The sequence below is a fragment of the Microtus pennsylvanicus genome, chromosome 21 (genome assembly GCF_037038515.1).
Source record: "Microtus pennsylvanicus isolate mMicPen1 chromosome 21, mMicPen1.hap1, whole genome shotgun sequence".
Classification (NCBI taxonomy): Eukaryota; Metazoa; Chordata; class Mammalia; order Rodentia; family Cricetidae; genus Microtus; species Microtus pennsylvanicus.
Window position 1 is genome coordinate 16,050,797 of NC_134599.1, and position 18,542 is coordinate 16,069,338.

Consider the following 18,542-nt stretch of genomic DNA (forward strand, 5'->3'; position numbering starts at 1 on the left):
CGTTTGCTACTTCTGGGGTTCTTCTCTCCTGAAGACGGTTTCCATTTATGATTTCCCTTAGATAGCTTCCTTTAGTGTTCCAAGCTACAGTGCAGATATGTTGGCCACAAGTTCTTATATTTTATATAAAATTTAGATGTTATTTGCTTTCATATTTGAATGTAAATTTATATCCACTGGATGTCAGATACTGAGTTACGACCGGTGAGATGGCTCAGGGGTGAAGGCACCGCTGCCATGCTCTCTGGGCCCAGCAGGTAGAAGGAGAAAATCACCTCCCACAAGCTGTCCTCTAACTTCTACACATGCCCCATGGTAGGTACATGCTCATGTAGAATAAGCACATTCAAAATACAATATAAAAATTCTGGGTTTTATGTTTTACTTGTTTTCTTTCGCTATTTTATTGATATTTTTCAATTCTCATCTAGTCTCACAGTGTCTCTTGAGAAGTGAGCTGTTGATCAATTATGTCTATTATTGTCATACATCATTTTCTTCACTGCTTTAAGACATGCACTGTATCTTTGCTTTCAGCAATTTGACTATGACATACACCAACATGGACTTTCTGCTTTCCAGCTTTATGAATCTCAAGACTGCAGATATTTGTCTTTTGTTGAAATATTTTAAATATCAGTGATCATTCCTTCAGATAGCTTTTTCTGCTCCACTCTCCTCCTTCTGACATATATTTTTAACTGTCCGTTGTCCTCTGGAGTTCTTGTTAGGTATACCCCAACAGTGTTACAATGTTCCAGTATGGAACACCAAAAATGCTGGCTCTACCCTCCCCTGCACACAGGACGTCTGGAGCTATGGGTACTGGGAAATGCTCTTTTGAAAGTTGTGTTTCTTTGACCTTCTTTGGTAAGAGCCTGTTTGTGTCCACTGTTAGCCAGGGCATCGTTCTAGTGTCTTATAAGAAAAGAAAAGGAACATCATAGTTTCTCACTCCTCCGTTCACATTCTCTCTCTCTCTTCTGAGAAATGGGTGAAAATTCTGGGTTTCTTTTTCCTTTCAAAACTTAGAACAAACTACTAACAATAGTGGTTAATGCCTGGATATCTAAAGTTAAGTCCATCTGGGAAACAGTTTGAGACTGCCCTGGTATTTTATCATCAGGATCGTATACTGATGAAAAGTAGGCCAGCATAGGTGTTCCAAGCCCAAGGAGAGGTCTAGGCCTTCCAATGCCATGTCTTTGTCAAGCCATTAATTGAATCGTTTTCTTTCACAAAGTTAAAATTATTAAGACCCTCACAGGTTCTTAGTTCAGAATCATCATCAACGGGTCAAACCGGTCCTTGGGTTTTCTTCTCTGCTCTTCAACCTCACAAATCCTTTTCTAGAGTATGGTGCAGAGGGGGAATAGCGAGGTGGAAATAGGAATAACTCGGGGAAAGAGGCAGGAAGGGAAACCTCCCACTCTAGCATGGGAGGAATATTTCTACTTCCAGGTCACTGGTGTCGTGTATAACTAAGACTGTGGCTTGAAGCCGGATGGTACTGGAAAGGCAGTGCCAGGCAAACTGGGGAGGGAAGTCAGCCCAGACTTGGTTCTCTGCCAGCACTGCAGGGTGGAGTCAAAGGCCTGCTTCCTAAGGACTGAAAGCCCTGAACAGGATGTGCTCATTCATGACTGAAGCACCAGGGGCTTCCAGTCTGGCAGGTGTAGCTCAGCAAATGGGAATCCAGTCTGCATTCAGGAGTCAGACATGCTTCCTGTCTGGCATGTATCCCCAGCTGTCTGCTTATGTCATTGTTACTGTGTGCAGACAAACCAGATACTAGTTCACCACTTGAAATAATCTAACTAATAATATTGTCTTTTACACTGGACAGAGGGCTTTTAATTTTTACCTTTCTATTTTTTAATTTTTGTAGTGCTGCAAATGGAACCCAGGGTCTTAGGCATATTAAACATGTGTTGTATCATGTACTCTTAGCCCCTAATTTTAAAAAATTTTTCTTTTCTTGCAACAAATTTGAAAATCAAATATCTGTTTGTGATCAGCTAACTTTGATTGGCATGAGAAAAAGAGGTAAAAATCAGACTTCATCTTATGTTTGGGGATTTTCTCATGCATAGTTTTGATTTTCATTTGCCTCTTTACCTAAAATAATCGTAAGCAAGCCTTGCTATCGCAGAAGAGTAACAAGTTTCCTTTAAAGCAGGCACTATATCAGATCCTTTGGTACTGCTTGACCCAGAATGGCTAAACGTTTGTTTCTGGTGTTAGCATTTCTTTTTTCAAAATAAGACAATGCCTTGAGAAGAATCTAAAAAAAAATAATTACTATAACATGCCTGTAATCCCAACTACTTGGGAAGCTGAAGCCAAAGCTTCACAGATTTAAGGCTTGTTTGGGCTACACAGTGGATTTAGGGCCAGCCTGAGTAATGTAACAAGATTGTGTTTCAGAAGGAATTGTGGGGAGAAGAGAAAAAAGAGAGGGGGAAGACAAAGAAGGGGGAGGGAGTGAAGTGGGGGGGGAGAAATAAGGGCAGGAAAGGGAAGAAGGGTGACAAATGTTATTACTGGCTCTTTGAAGATTGAGGCAAGAAGGTCACAAGTTTGAGGCCAGCCTTGGCTACAGAGCAAGACACTATCAGGAAGGAAGGAGAGGAAGTGAGGGAATAAATCCAAACCAGGAGTGGTTATGGGCAGGTACAGAGTAGCCATAACACTCACATCGTGCCAAGGGAAGCCACAGGTAAATGGAAGGTGCATTTTGATATTCTAAAAAATGATAAGCCTTTAGACTTGCCCTGTCTTGTCTTCACTTATGAAAACAAAGTCCAGGCTATGAAATTATAGCCCAAAGTAGAATCAGCAACATGAAGCTCGTCAACATCCTCACCCCACCGGGGAAGAGCAACTAGCTCACGAGGTTTCTGCTGGGGACTCTGGTGTGAGAAGTCCTTCTTCGTGTTGCTTTTATTGGTTAATGAATAAATCTGTTTAGGCCAGTGGCTTAGCAGAATAGAGCTAGATGGGAAAACTAAACTAAATGCTGGGAGAAAGAAGGCAGAGTCAGTGAGAAGAAGCCATGTAGCCACCTCCAGAGACAGACACACCAGAACCTTGCTGGTAAGACACAACCATGTGGCGATATACAGATTAATAGAAATGGGTTAACCAAAGATACAAGAGCTAGCTGGCATTATGCTCAAGCTATTGGTCAAACACTATTGTAAATAATATGGTTTCTGAGTGATTATTTCAGGTCTGGGCAGCTAGGAACAAATGAGCAGCTTTCCCCAACAGGACTCTGGTGGTGATGATGATGTGGGTGTTGGGTGCTCTTTGCCATCCAATTGATAGGTCTTTTCTAGTCTTCACAATTTAGAACTGCCATCGCCAGACAGTGGTGGCACATACCTTTAATCCCAGCACTTGGGAGGCAGAGGCAGGCGAATCTCTGAGTTCGAGGCCAGCCTGGTGTACAAGAGCTAGTTCCAGGACAGGCTCTAAAACTACAGCGAAACCCTGTCTCGAAAAACAAAACAAAACAAAAAAAAACAAAAAGCAATTTAGAACTGCCTAATTCAGTATACCCACAAAGAAAAAAAAGAAAGAGCAGAAATGGGCTACTTGCAAAACAATTCGCCTCAGAAGCCATTCCTCAGTGGGTGAACTTTTGTTATTCTCATAAATGGAAAACTTGAATGTCAGAGAAACTCCATCATTTGAACAATTCATTCATCTATAAGTACTGTAATCATTAATGGAATGAAATTTATGTCCTGCCAATGCTGAAGCATGCATGGGCAGCCGTACATAGTGGTTCTGTTGAGCTTGTCCATATTGGATTTCATGGTCTAAGTTGTTGAGGATGACTGACCAGGTCTCTTCCTCAAGAGGGAACCAGATCACATTGCAGACGGTTGTGAGCCACCATGTGGGTGCTGGGAATTGAACTCAGGACCTTTGGAAGGGCAGGCAGTGCTCTTAACCACTGAGCCATCTCTCCAGCCCCAATATGGGCTATAATCATAGTCTGATACAATTTTGTTTTTAGTTTTTTTCTGGAGATACATACATACATACATATATATATATATATATATATATATATATATATATATATATATGGTTCCACTTCTTATAGGCTCCTCTACCTTGCAGTAGCCTCATGAACTAGGGCTGAAGTATATATATATTTAGTTTTAGGAGAGCATTTATTTATGTTTTATACTTATTTTCAGTAAAGATACTTTCTCCTGCTTTTCTGTTTTTTTCCTTAAAACACATTACTGAATTGTTTTTAGCCATAGTGTATTTTCTATATTCTTATAAAATTGTATACTATCTTACTATCTTTGAATGGAAGACCATAATTCACTTAATGAATCTCTTGTTAGTAGCTGATTCTAACTTATTATAAATAATAAGCATCTCCTTTCTAAATATGCACATATAGACTATAAACATTTCACAGTATTTTCTTTTTTCAAGACAAGGTTTCTCTGTAGCTTTAGAGCCTGAATGTAGACCAGGCTGGCCTCAAACTCACAGAGATCCACCTGTCTCTGCCTCCTGAGTGCTGGATTAAAGGTGTGCGCCACCATCACCCAGCTTTCTCAGTATTTTCATATTTCTCTTTTACTAGACTTTCACTATAAAATGTCCCATAAAGGCAGTTGTTTTAAAGGCTTGAGCTCTAGTTCTGGGGTTACTGCAAGGTAGAGGAGCCTATAAGAAGTGGAACCTGGTCATGGTGGTTCACCCATATAATCCTCGTACTGTGGGATGGAATTACTATGGAGACAGAAGAATCAAGGGTTCAAGGATTTTCATGACAACATGGTAAGTTTGAGGCTAGTCAGAGCTATATGAGATCCTCTCTCAAACAAATAAACAAAAATAAATAAAAACAACTTAAAATGAATTGAAAGGAAGTTAGGTCATGGGGGGCATGACCTCAGAGAGAATTCTGGGTCCCAACCTTATCCATGTCTTCCTTTGGTACCCAGTCACCACAAGGTGAGCATCTCTCCCTTGTCACATGGTATTCTGATGTTGCCATTAGGCCCTGTGGTCATAAGTTGAAACCTACACAACTATGAGCCAAAATAAACCTTTCTATATGTGTGAAGCTGCCCTAATAAAATCCATTACTTTTTATATTACCTTAAAAGTTAATAAATAGGGCTGGAGAGATGGCTCAGAGGTTAAGAGCACTGGCTGCTCTTCCAGAGGCCCTGAGTTCAATTCCCAGCAACCACATGGTGGCTCACAACCATCTGTAATGAGATCTGGTGCCTTCTTCTGGTGTTCAAACAGAACACTGTGTATGTAATAAATAAATAAATCTTTTTTAAAAAGTTTTAATAAATAAATAAAACCTGCCTCTTTTGAAACTGATTATTTCTGCCACCACAGAGATGGAAAGCTAATTACCATTTTCTGTTGCCCATTTTTAGAATTTATTTTAAAAATCTTAACCACTGAATGAAAATAATTGTTTCTATAAAAATGTATTAATCTACCATAGCAATATTAGAAGATTCCACTTCCACTGTGTTCTCCTCAATTATATTTTATTTGCATTTAAACTTTTTTCTAATTAAAAATTATTTTAAAATTTTACTTGTTTTTTTTATATCCACTGATGATCAGCATTTTTATTACTTTTGCTAAATAACAAAATTACATTTTAGTAATAACTTTGTTCAATGAACTATTCATATACTATCTCTGGTTGATATATATATGTATACATATATATATCAGATAATAAATCTCTGTTATATTCCTTCAAAATTTGTGTGCTGAAATCCTAAACCCCTAGATGATAATCTTAGAAGGTGAGGTTTTTGAGATGATTAAAATAATCTAAGTACAAATGAGATTAGTTCATATAAGGAGGCCTCAGGGAAAGACCTTGTGATGTCTCAGCTGGACCATGGTACCCGTGTACCAGAAGTAAATTCTCACTGCTGTGTGACAAAATGATTTTCTGGGGAGAAGCAACATACATGTCTATTAACCCCAGATAGGAAACACACAGCAAACCAGAGTAAAGATACCACCAAAGTCCAATTCATTGAACCATGAAGTTTTACTGGGGGTACTTACAGGACTATAGCTGAGCGGTTCCTTACAGGAGTAAGTAATTTGAGTAATTTACTCAAAAAACAGCCACACCATCAAGGCACACATCACCACAGGGACAGCTCACAAAGTTGGGAACCTGAAGCACACTGTAGATAGCCCAACAGATTGGAGAGTGTCCTTCCCACTTGTCTGAGCTGGTCTAAACCTCTTCCAGGCAGCTGGTATAGTATCAGAGTCTTCTTTGCAGCTTAGCTCTGCCCAGTTTGAGAGGGATTCTCAAGGTTTATTGTTGGTTGGTTTTAGAGGACTGAAGCTCTTTTGAATTGTTTACCTTCTTGCTTAAGGAGCTTCCCTGCACGATGGAATGTTTCAGAAGAAACTGTTAGACAAAATCAGGATGTACTAAATCTGCAAACGCCTTGATCTTGGACTTCCCAACACAGAACTGAGAAATTCCTGTGCTTTTTACACTAGCTAGTTTGTGGTATTTCAATTTGGCAACCCAAGACACTGTATACATATATAGTCTTGTATTTATTTTTTATTTTTATTTTTTTTTTGTTTTTTTTTGTTTTTTTTTGTTTTTCGAGACAGGGTTTCTCTGCGGCTTTGGAGCCTGTCCTGGAACTAGCTCTGTAGACCAGGCTGGTCTCGAACTCACAGAGATCCGCCTGCCTCTGCCTCCCGAGTGCTGGGATTAAAGGCGTGCACCACCACCGCCCGGCTGTATTTATTTTTTAAATATTAATAATTATTACTATAATGCATATATGTATACCTACATTCACATGAGGTACCCACAGAAATCAGAGTTATTAGATGCCCCTGGGGCTCGCATTATAGGCAGTTGTAACAGCTTAATGTGGGTGCTGGGAATCAAACTCAGGTGTGCTGGAAGATAGCATGTGCTCTTGACCACTAAGCCATCTCTCTATTCCCTATTCCTATTTAACCAATTCACACAAATGCTTTATATAATATACTCAAGGAAGGGTTGTTTTGTTTTATTTTTAAATTAATTAATTTTAATTACTTGTGTATGTATGGGGAGTGGGGTCACAGAGGGCATTTAGATACCCTCTAGAGCATTTAGCTCTAGCTGGTGTTACCATGAAGTTGTAAACCACCTGACATGGGTGCTGGGAGCAGATTAGGCTCGTATCCACTGAACCAGCTCCTCAGCCTCCTGAAGGAGTTTTAAAGATCATCGGAGAGATGGCTAAGAGATTAACAGCGCTGGATGCTCTTCCAGAGGTCCTGAGTTCAATTCCCAGCAACCACTATGTGGCTCACAACCATCTGTAAATAAGATCTGATGCCCTCTGCTGGCCTGCAGGTATATATGCAGCCTCTATACACTGTATACATAATAACACTGTGTACATAATAAATAAATCTTTAAAAAATCACCATGTCTTGCTTGTCTGTTGCCTTTCAATTTACAGATTATTTTATTATCTGCTTACAAGAAATGGATTTATTTTCTTTTGAAATCCATTTGCTCATCTATATAATTTAATTGGTAATAGCCTTTTATGTTCAATAAAATGTTCAATATGTTCAATGAAAAGGCTATGTCAATAATCATAATATGGATCCTGACTCCATTAGGTGTTTATTAAATGTCACTAAACACTGACAAAAATGAGCATTGTGACAGAAGATAATTTTATCTATTTCAACAAGGTTAATAATTGATTGGAGGCTCTAAGTAAGTTCCTAAGAGTCTCTTACCCAATCCAAATAGTAGTTGGGTTATTTTGTCACTGTTAAGTTTTTTTTAACAAGTTCTATTTCTTTGTTTTCTATAAACACTAATAACATTACTATGATGTAGTAGGAATAATAAAAACCCAGAGACAGGTATTGGGGTTCAAGCTAAAGGTCAGAAAAGCAAAGCAGCTGGCCACTCGGAAGACCTTTTACCTCTACCAAATCTTCAGACAAAGGGGGCGACATCCTGTCTCTTCCCCTTTATATTCCTCTCTCCATCCAACCATATTGCTCCTGTCTCCATCTCCCTAGTGCTGGGATCACCTTTGTGTGACCTCTATTTCTCTTCCAGACAGATTCAATCTTGTATAGCTCAGGGTGGTTTTGAACTAACGGAGATCAGACTGCCTCTGTCTCCCAAGTCCTGGGATTAAAGATGTGTGCCAACACTCCCTGGCCTGTATGCCTGATTAGTATGGCTACTTTGCCCTCCAATCTTCAGGCAAGCCTTATTTATTCAAACTCAAATAATATACCACTATATTCTGAGGCTAGGATTATAAGTGTGCACCACTCATACTCAGCTCTGTCATTATTAAAACATTAATTGTAAATTTTAATGGGATAAACTATGATTTTTCTAAGTATGCCTTAGGGTTTCTATTGCTGCAACAAAACACCACAACCAAAAGGCAAGTTGGGGAGGAAAGAGTTTATTTGACTTACACTTCGGAATTGCTGTTCATCACTGAAGGAAGTAAAGATGGTGGCATGGACCACATGGTGACCATTGCTGTTTGACAAAGTTCCAGCATTTCAACACTGCAGACCATACTTCTCCAGCACCTTTTTACTTTCATTTTTAATGATTTTTAATGATTCTCAATGTTAATTCTTTTCCTCTTGGGAAATTTTATATGGGCTTCAGTAAAGGATGAAATTGTGTATAGTAGCTTCTCTAAACAAAATAATTCTTTGGAAAAAAAGTCTCTGCCACCATAGAACCAGAAATTCCATTGTGCCCCCCTAATTATGCCAAGAACAGGAACGTTAGAAATTCACTAGATACACCTGATCCCAAGGATGAAATGCCTGCAGTTCAGATGCAGAGGCCATCCAAGGCAAGAGTTCAGTTAATAAATACAATACAATGGGAAAAGATTAAGACATCAGGACCTTCCCTTTTGGGAGTGTTATGAGAGAAACAGGACCGTATAGTATAGATAGTGTCTGTTCCCCAGAAGTCCTTTTCCCATTTGGATAAAGGTCTCCATTTCCTCAAGGGGCTTGAGGAAAGTTCTTGCTTGCTAAAAAGGGAGACATTCTTATCTCTAGCAAGAGGAACTTGTGGCCCTTCCATTAACATAAGACTTGTGCCAGGAGTCAAGTTCAGTGCTAGATTCCTTAACCCTTGACCTCAAGTCACACCCCAGCTCACATGCCCCTTGTCTCCCTCTTAATCCTCTGTGCAAGCGTGGAGTATAAAAGGTGTAGTCTTTTTTTTTTCAATTAAAGGCTACTGACAGCCATCCTAATTCACCCTCAGATCATGTCCATCTCCTCCTTCACCCACACACCTAACTGACTCTATGCATCCTCTTTGGGACCTGAACCCCCAGCCAGAGCAGGTCTTCGGCAGGACAGGAACTCAAACAGGGCAGGTACCCAGAGGCAGGAGCTGATGCAAATATCATGGGGGTGGGTACTGCTTACTGGCTAGCTTCCCATGGCTTGTTCAACCCCACCTTAAAGAACCCAGGACCAGAAGCCCAGGGACAGCACCACCCACCATGGGCAGGGCTCTCCCCATTGATCCCTAAATGAGAAAATGCCTTACAGCTGAATCTCAAGAAGGCATTTCCTCAGCTGAGGATCCTTCCTCTGATGACTTTAGCTTGTGCCAAGTTGACACACAACAGCCACTCGGTATAGAGCCATTGATCATATCCAACACCTTTCTACCCCACCCTTCTCTCTCTACCTCCTTTTCTAGACTCTAGAAATTTATACTTTCAGGTCACCTTAAATATTTTTAAGTATTATTGTTAATAGTAGTAGTACTTGTTGTTGTTGTGTGTGTGTGTGTCAGGAACAAGTTTTGGGAGTTGGTTCTCTTTTCCATTTTGGATGCTGGGGATCAAACTCATGTGGTTAGGCTTGAGAGCAAGCGCTTTTACCCACTGAGCCATCTTTCAGTCCTGACTTTTACTTTTTTAAAGTTTCCACATATGATAGAGAATGTGTGATACTTGTTGCTTTGTGACTAGTTTGCTTTGCTTAACGCTATGTCCTCCAGATCTACCCATCCATGGTGCTGCAAATGACAAACTCCCCTTCTTTATGGACAAATACTACTCCATTGTGTACATACACAGCCCATCGTCTTGGTCTCCTCATCTGCTAGTGTGCATGGAGGTCGAGTCTGCATCTTCGGTGTTGTGAATAGAACAGGACTCAATAAGTATGGGTACAGGATGTGTACACCGACTTCATTTCCTTTGTCCCTGTACCCGGAGTGGGATAGCTGTCTCCGGTGGCATTCTCTTGACTTTGGTGTTCTGTCCCAGAAGAGAAGCACTGGGATTGTTAGCAGATTTAAACAGAAACAGAAAATTCTACTTTCATACCAACAAGCTTTGGTGAGACTTTCTGTAACTCTTTAGAGATTTGCAGAAAGGTTCATGAACTTTGTGCCTTTCAAGTCTAGCCTTGCTTTAATTTGATGTACTGTGTAATCAAAATTGATTGGGTTTTATAGGGTAAGCCTTGGGGCAGAGACCAGGTTTGAACATGCACTTAACAGCTTCTACTGTACTTTCAATTCTTGGAAAATAATAATTAATGGTTAGGCATTGGGTGTTTGGCACAAAACCCTGACTCTAAGTATAATTAACTTTAAGAGCTATTTTGGTGTCCGTTGAAAGTGAGATGTGAATTCCTTATGGCTTCATAGAAGGAGTCAGAAATCTATCCTGTGCTTAAGACATGTGGAAATATATAATACGTAAATGGAATTACCTGATGAACGTAAACTCAGTGGTGTTAATGGAAGAGCAGTAGAGATTTTAGAATTAACTCCACAAAAGTCAGATTAAGGGTTTAGGGTCTCTGAATACTTAAAGCGTCCATGTTTATAGTCTTAAAAAGCAAAATCTCAAAATACATTAGATCTTAAAATGAATATCAGTAAATCTAGTAAGTTCTATAATTTGTTTCATAGTTTTCCTTATGACTACTTCAACAGCAGTTTTTCGTGCTCAGATGTTGAATGACTTCCAATAACTGTGTGTGCATATATGGATGTGCAGGCATGTGTGCACGCTTGCACTGAAGGCTGCCACAGGGACATCTTTAGTTTGCCTCTGGGATATTCTGTACCATCTTCTTCAGAACTTCAAGTGTTGAGGGAAGTGTGTGCACTTTGGCTCCAAGCAGGAACACTCTGATTAGAAAAGGTAGCAAAAGAAGAAACAACCCAGGCATTCTGTGCCCACCTCCAGAGAGATAGAGAGAAAGCTGTACACAGTGTCTCCTGCCTTGCAGGCTGGGGCTCAGCTTCGAACTTGAGCATGAACGTTTGCCCAAGTATGATGGTCACCAAGTAGGAACTGCAAGAGGTCTTGTGTGACATTCCTAACATCTTCATCTTTGCCGTAGATTTAATCATTTACCAACCCAGAGTTGAAATGCCTCTTTCTAATTTTTAAAGATTGCTTCACTTGTCTAAATATGTGTTCTGTGTGTGTGTATAAAATAAGATGCCCTGTGAGAATAGAAGATGTGTTTGACTTTTTCTGAGACACAGCACCATGTAGGCCACTGGTAAAGGCTAGGTTTGAACTGTGTGTGTGTGTGTGTGTGTGTGTGTGTGTGTGTGTGTGTGTGTTGGGTTTATTGAGACACGGCACGGTTTCTCTATGTAACAGTTCTAGCTGCCCTGAAACTCACTCTGTAGACCAGGCTGGCCTTGAACTCACCGAGATCCACCTGCCTCTCCCTCCTGAGTGCTGGGATCAAAGGAATGCATCACTACACACAGATTTTTTTAAAAACAGAAAAGAAAATAAGATCATCTTCAAAATTAAACTATCCAAATACAAAATTGAAAGATAAAACTTGGCAAAAATATTTTAAAGAAATGCAACAACTTCATGTCAGAGTGAACTGATGTGAACGTTAAGGGTGTAATCTAAAGTAAATAGAAGCTTGTTGGTTTGGGTGCCCTTTCTAAAAGCACAGCCTTCATGATACAATTCAGCAGTGTTCGTAAGGTTACAAAATATATACTTGGCCTTTTCTTTCATTGACATACGCTTTCTAAAACACTTTGGAATCTCTAAGCCAGGAGGAATGTGTTATTGACAGAAGTTTCTGTTCTGCTAACAGCTCCCAAATAAACACACTGAGGCTTATATTAATCATAAATACTCAACCAATATCTTAGGCTTATTACTAGCTAACTCTTACATTTAAATTAACCCATATTTCATATCTCTGCTTTGCCACGTGGCCTGGTACCTTTTCTTGGTATGGCATGCCCATCTGGCTTTTCTCTGTCTCTACTGGCAACTCCAGACTCCACCCTTTCTCCCAGTGTCCTTAGTCTGGTTCTTCCTCCTAACCTTATCCTGTTCAGCTATTGGCCAATCAGCTTCTTTAGTATACCAATCACAGTGACATATATTCACATAGTATAAAGGAAATACCACATTTCCTTTTTTGTCTAATTAAAAAGGAAGGTTTTAACTTTAACATAGTAAAATTATAAACAACAAAAAATGTTATCAAGTAAGAATTACAGTTACAATATCCAGGCCATTTTTAGTTGGCAAAATTAGAGAAAATATTTTGTTATCTATTTCATCTTTTGACTCTAAAGTTTTAAACATAATTTGCCTTTTATCATAACTAAGGAAAACTTTAACTATGACTATTTAGTCTTCATCTCTGTGGGGTCCCCCGGTAGATCCTGCCAAAGAATTGAGCCAGCCCCCCACCAGCAAAGTGTGCTGCTTGCCACCCAGTCCCCGGTCCTGGAGACAATCAGATACAGCAGCGAGTCAAGTCAAGCTGGAACTCATTGATTTCCTTACAGCATGCAACTTATAAAGAAAAAATCCCACGAATCCCAGAAGAAGCAGAAGGGGAATTAGCCAGTCACATCAGCAGTCACATCTGCATGAGCTACGGCTCCCACAGCTTCTAATGTGGATCGCAAGTTATTGGCCACTTCAGCCCCCTCTATGCTCACTCTCGATTCAGCCCACACATCTCCATCAAAGACCCCAGAAGGATGAGATGTCACCTAATGACAGGAGCATCTGGCTGCCTAGAGAGTCACCCTAAGTTCTTCTGTAACTACAGGCCTAGAATATGTGACAGACTTTTCAGAGAAGCAAGGAATTTTGAAAGACTGTTCTACATTGTCCTGGCAAAGTTTCGTAATCACTTTCTTTTATGTCCTGTTTGTCCAATTTGGACAACATACTGTCAGCAGTGACGTCAAAGGCAGGTTCTTGCTCAGTGGTTAAAGCAAACTCCATATTGAGTTTCTTTGATGCCCATCATCTCCGAAGTAGATTGGTGTTTGCCAGGAGCAGATGTGTCTCATTGTCATAAAAAGCCTTATATTACTAAGCATCTTAAGTGCCATAGTCTGTAAATCTCTGAAATGTTTGAAAATCACCTATCTAAAATATATCTCTGACCTTGAAAATATACCTCACGTGACTACAAGTTTGATTGCAATAGGTGACTAACTACTAACCTGCATTTCTCTATTATCCCAAATAGTTTGTAATAATAATTTTCAAGGACTAGAAATTTTCATCGCATTGTTAAATAAGCTGCATAGGTACAATACCTTAGACAAGAGTAGAAACATACATATAGTATAGTAAAAATAACTTTAAATTTTTATCAATAAGCCAAAATCCATACCAATGTAAAGTATTTAAGACTAGTAGTTTCTTTTTTAGTTTTAAAGTAGATTCAATAATCTACTTTTTTATCCTATCATTTCTATATCCCTTTTTTTAGAATGAGATCCGTGACGCTAATCTCCTTTCTTCAGATTTTTTCCTGACCATTTCCAATAACAACTTGTAACCAACTCCCTAAATTATGAAAAATGACCATAAGCCATCAACAACAATCCACTCCATCTCTTGGAAATGTGGGTATGCTATATTGGTCACAATCTGTAGTCAAAAGTTTCTGCCTTGCCAGCAGATCCCAAATAAACATACTAAGGCTTTTATTATAAATGTTGAACCAATAGCTCAGACTGATTAGTAGCTCACTCTTATATATATGTATGTATGTGTGTGTGTGTGTATACATATGTATATATATATTCTTTGCCACATGGTTTGGTACCTTTTCTTTATATAGCATGCCCATCTTGCTTCTCCCTGTCTCTGCTGGCGACTCCAAATAACCTTCTTCCTCCCAGCATTCTCTGTTTGGCTCTCCCTCTAACCTTGTCTTGTTCAAGTATTAGCCAGTCAGCTTCTTTATTAAGCCAATCACAGTTGCTTTCCATTCCAGATGAAAAGCCAGCCTCTGATTGTGCTCCCCTGGCCCCCCCCCCCCGCCCACTTCAAGACAGGGTCTTACTATGTAACTCTGCTGTCCTGGAACTCTCTCTGTAGACAAGACTGGCTTCAAACTCGCAGAGATCCACCTGCCTGTGCCTCCCACATGCTGGGATTAAAGGCGTGTGCCACCAGCCCAACTCTGTATTCTTTGTTATATCTTATATTTAAAAATGGGTAATTGTAAATAAAATGTTCTCTTGAATTCCATGAGCCACTCTGGAGGAGGAACTCGTTGGAATCTTAATTTTTAAACAATTGATCAGAAGTTGCAAACTGACATCTGAAATTGGAAGCTTTCTGATGGGGGTGAGCCTTTCCATGTGGAACCCAACACTACTCCCAGGTATACCAGGCCAGAACTGAGTGGAGTCAGGGGGTCTGCTGCTGGTGTTCCCGGGAAATCCACTGCAGAATTCATTGGTTGGGGTGTGCGCGGGGTGGCAGACCAGAACTGTTTTGCACTGTGAGAATGTAGGTGGAGAAACTAAGTTGTTTTTTGTTTTGTTTTGTTTTGTTTTTTCTATATCCTTATATCTTACAGTTATTCTCCGGGGAGGAAAAAAAATCTAACACTTGGTGAGGCTGAAAACATGTTTAACAGAGGGACATTACCTGTATTCTACTTGGAGTTCATTATACTTTGGGAGATACTGCCTGCCCTGGGATGGGTCCAGACTGAGTGGGCATTTTCTAATCTTAATTTTGTCCTTCCTTTTAAAACATTCTTTTTAGATTTATTTACTTTATTTTATGTATATGAGTGTTTTGCCTATATGTATATATGTGTACCACTAAAGAGCTTAGTGAATTTGCTAATTCATGCAAGCAGAAGTCTGGGAAATATGTGTGGGAACAGATTTTAGTGGTGTCAGATAATGGAAGGAACATAATACTGAGTCAGGCTGAGTTTATTGATATGGGCCACTGCGTGGAGATTCTAGGTTCAGGATGGAAGTTCCCAGAGTTGAAAAGGGTGTCAAAGGTCTGTTTAAATGGTTGGCTGAAGCATTTGTCAAAAGCTGGCCTACTGAAAAGGAACTGGGGATGCCTGATATCCCTTGGCTATTGATGAAGGGATTTTAAGGTTCAGAGAAACTGCAATGGTAGAGTGGACACTGTCTTAGTTAAGGTTTCCTTTATTTATTTATTTATTTTTCCTGAGACAGGGTTTCTCTGTAGCTTTGGAACCTATCCTGGAACTAGCTCTTGTATATCAGGCTGGCCTCAAACTCACAGAGATCCAACTGCCTCTGTTTCCCTAGTGCTAGGATTAAAGGTGTGCGCCACCACCGCCTGGCATTATTTAAGGTTGCTGTGAAGAGACACTATGACTGTGACAACTCTTATAAAAAAAAATTAATTAGGGTTAGTTTACAGTTCAGAGGTTTAGTCCATAGCAGGACTTGTCATAGCAGGGTGGCATGGGGTATGCAGGCAGACACGATGCTGAAGAAGGAGCTGAGAGTTCTACATTTGATCTGCAGGCAGCAGAAAAAAACAAAAACAAAAACTGTCTGCCACATTGAGCATAGTTTGAAAATAGCTTGAGTTTTGCTATCAGAGCCCATCCCCCACAGGGACACACTTCCTACTCAAACAAAGCCACTTGTCCTAGTAGCGCCACTCTCTCTAGGGACCACAGGCACCTGTGTAGAGCTAATCCTCCACAACGAGTCGGCCCAGAAGACCTGCTCCTCACTAGTGCTGTGCCACAAAATGGTGAGAGGAGCACCAACATATTTGAGAAGCGTCGGCTTCATTGTCCTTTTCCTTCTGCACACGTAGGGCTGGAGATGCTGCTGCCCAGTTGGGTGATCAAATGCAATCGATTTAATTGGGCCCCCCGAAGTAGCAGGGGCCAGATGGTGGCACTGAATCGCCAAAGGCAAGATGATCTCACTTATTGTGGTAGGCAGCACAGGCAAAGTGATTTTTATAGTGGCATGACTCACGGACCTTTGTTACTGGCTAATCAGTCATGATGTTTCCAGGCCTGAAATAGAAACATAAAATCTTTATTTTAAAAAGTGGCTCTGGAAGTTCTTCCTATGAGGTCAGCACATATCATTTGGGGAAAGGGTATAAAGCATTGCTCTGACTGCATTCAAGTTTAAAGTGTTACCTTAAAATGACAGGGATGATTCTGAAGGTTCCCCTTTAGACCTCATTTATTCTCCTGACTCTGCCTTTCCAACAGTTTTGTCTTAGACAAGTTTTTCACCTTTCTGAGTCTTTCTCATTCCTAAAGGAGCCCTACATTCCCCTTTGTAAGTGTATCTCAAACACTGAGGTAGCTCACACAGTCTATGGGTGTTATGGTTTTGGTCCCTTTAAGAGACAAGCCACACCCATTCCCCCTCCCCATCCGCTGAGGCAGGCTGATCTTCAGCTTCCGGCCTGAGCTCATTCTCTTTTCTATCTTCCTCTCCCAGAGGCAGCTTTACTTCTGTCTCTCTCCCCACTTCTCTGCTTCCCCCCTTCTCTGTCTCTTTCTCCTCTTCTCTCTCTCTCTCTCTCTCTCTCTCTCTCTCTCTCTCTCTCTCTCCCTTCCTCCCTCTCCCTCTCTCCCCCCCTTCACCCTTCCTCCTCCATAACCCCCTGAATAAACATTCAACCTCACCCTGCATGTCGTGTCTATCCATGTTTCTGTCTTCTGCCGGCCCGCCATGTGTCTCCCTGCCTGGGACCAGCCATTGCTCGGGGACCAGCAGCCGTCTCTGCCTGGGGCCCACTGCCTGCTGCTACATGGCCCGCCACCACTGCTCTGAGACCAGCAGCCGCCTCTGCCTGGGACTGGCTGCTCCCAGGGCTTGCTGTCTGCTGCCACATGGCCCGCCACCACGCTCGGGCCACCACTCTGGGACCGGCAGCCATTTCTGCCTGGGACTGGCTGCTCCCAGAGCCCGCTGCCTGCCACCACATGGCCTGCCGCCACCATTTGGGACCTACAGCATTTCTGCTGCCTACTGCCGCAGGGGATCTTGCAGCATTTTTTTAAAAAAGAATAACAATGGACAACTTTGGCCTGCTCTACTCATACACTGAGGGAAAGTGTAACCACAGGGCAATCTCACAGATATTTCGGGTTTAATTTGTTTGTGACCCATTCTAGGGAGTGTTACTAACTTTGGGCATGTTATTAAACTTATTTCCTAAGTGTGTGTTAATAAACAGAAGGGTTAGTGCTCAGATACATATCTTCTAAATAAGAATGTGTATGGATGTCCATGTTTACACCTTACAGATTTGCCCCTGTTGTGCCCAGAGTGTGGACCCCCCAAAACCACCAAGAGACCAGATCCTATGCAAAAGCAAAGAGTCTTTTTAATTACGAGTTAACTCAGGTCCTCCATCCATCCAACACACAGCAAGTGGAACAGGAGAGACCCCCCCACCCAGCCAGCAGTGGGGCAGGGTATATATTGGGGGTAGAGCAAGGGGGACATCTGGGAGCCTGCTAGTTGCATAGTAACAGTCTCAGGATTTGGTGCACCTCCAGGCTAGGGGAATGAGTCCAGAGTTGGTCAGCTACAGCCACAAAAAGGTTACTATCCCTGGAGGCCATGGGGGGTGGGGGTGTTACTGCATTCCACCATTATCAGTAAAGCGTGGCCAGAGCCTGCCAGATAACTTCTGATTGGTTCTTACCATAGGGAGGATATTCAGTAGTTTCTTTCAAGTAATTAGGACAAGGTCTGGCAAGGTGAGGGGCTCAGCCCGCCCTGCTGTGTCAGGGGCCTAAGGGCCTACTTCTTGCTGGGTCTTTTCTGTTGCCTAGGCTGCCAAAGCAAAGGCTCTGTGTGTGTGTGTGTGTGTGTGTGTGTGTGTGTGTGTGTGTGTGTGTGTGTGTGTGTGTGGAGGAGGGGGGAGGGGCTGAGCCTTCACCACTTCCCACTTACAATGATTTAATGTGGGATTTTTCTGCTTTACAAAGGTGTAACGGTCATAAACATTCAACAGAAACCGGACTTCCAGTTTTCTCAGGCTAGATGTGGGCAATGTGGTACTGTCTCACAATACTGGGAAGTGGTCGGGAGCCTAGCTCTTATTCAGCCACACAGTCTCAAGGACAAGCAGCCAGTATTCTAAGCTGTGACGTTGGAAATCTTAATCACATTGAATACATTATTTTGACACAGTATTTTCAAACTATTATGAGTTTCC

At 41.2% G+C, this 18,542-nt stretch overlaps 1 protein-coding gene across 1 annotated transcript in view; it reads left to right on the forward strand.

Moving 5' to 3' along the window:
* Positions 1-18,542, forward strand: part of LOC142839580 (uncharacterized) — a 71,548-nt gene that overhangs the window by 3,621 nt on the left and 49,385 nt on the right. The window lies entirely within an intron of this gene.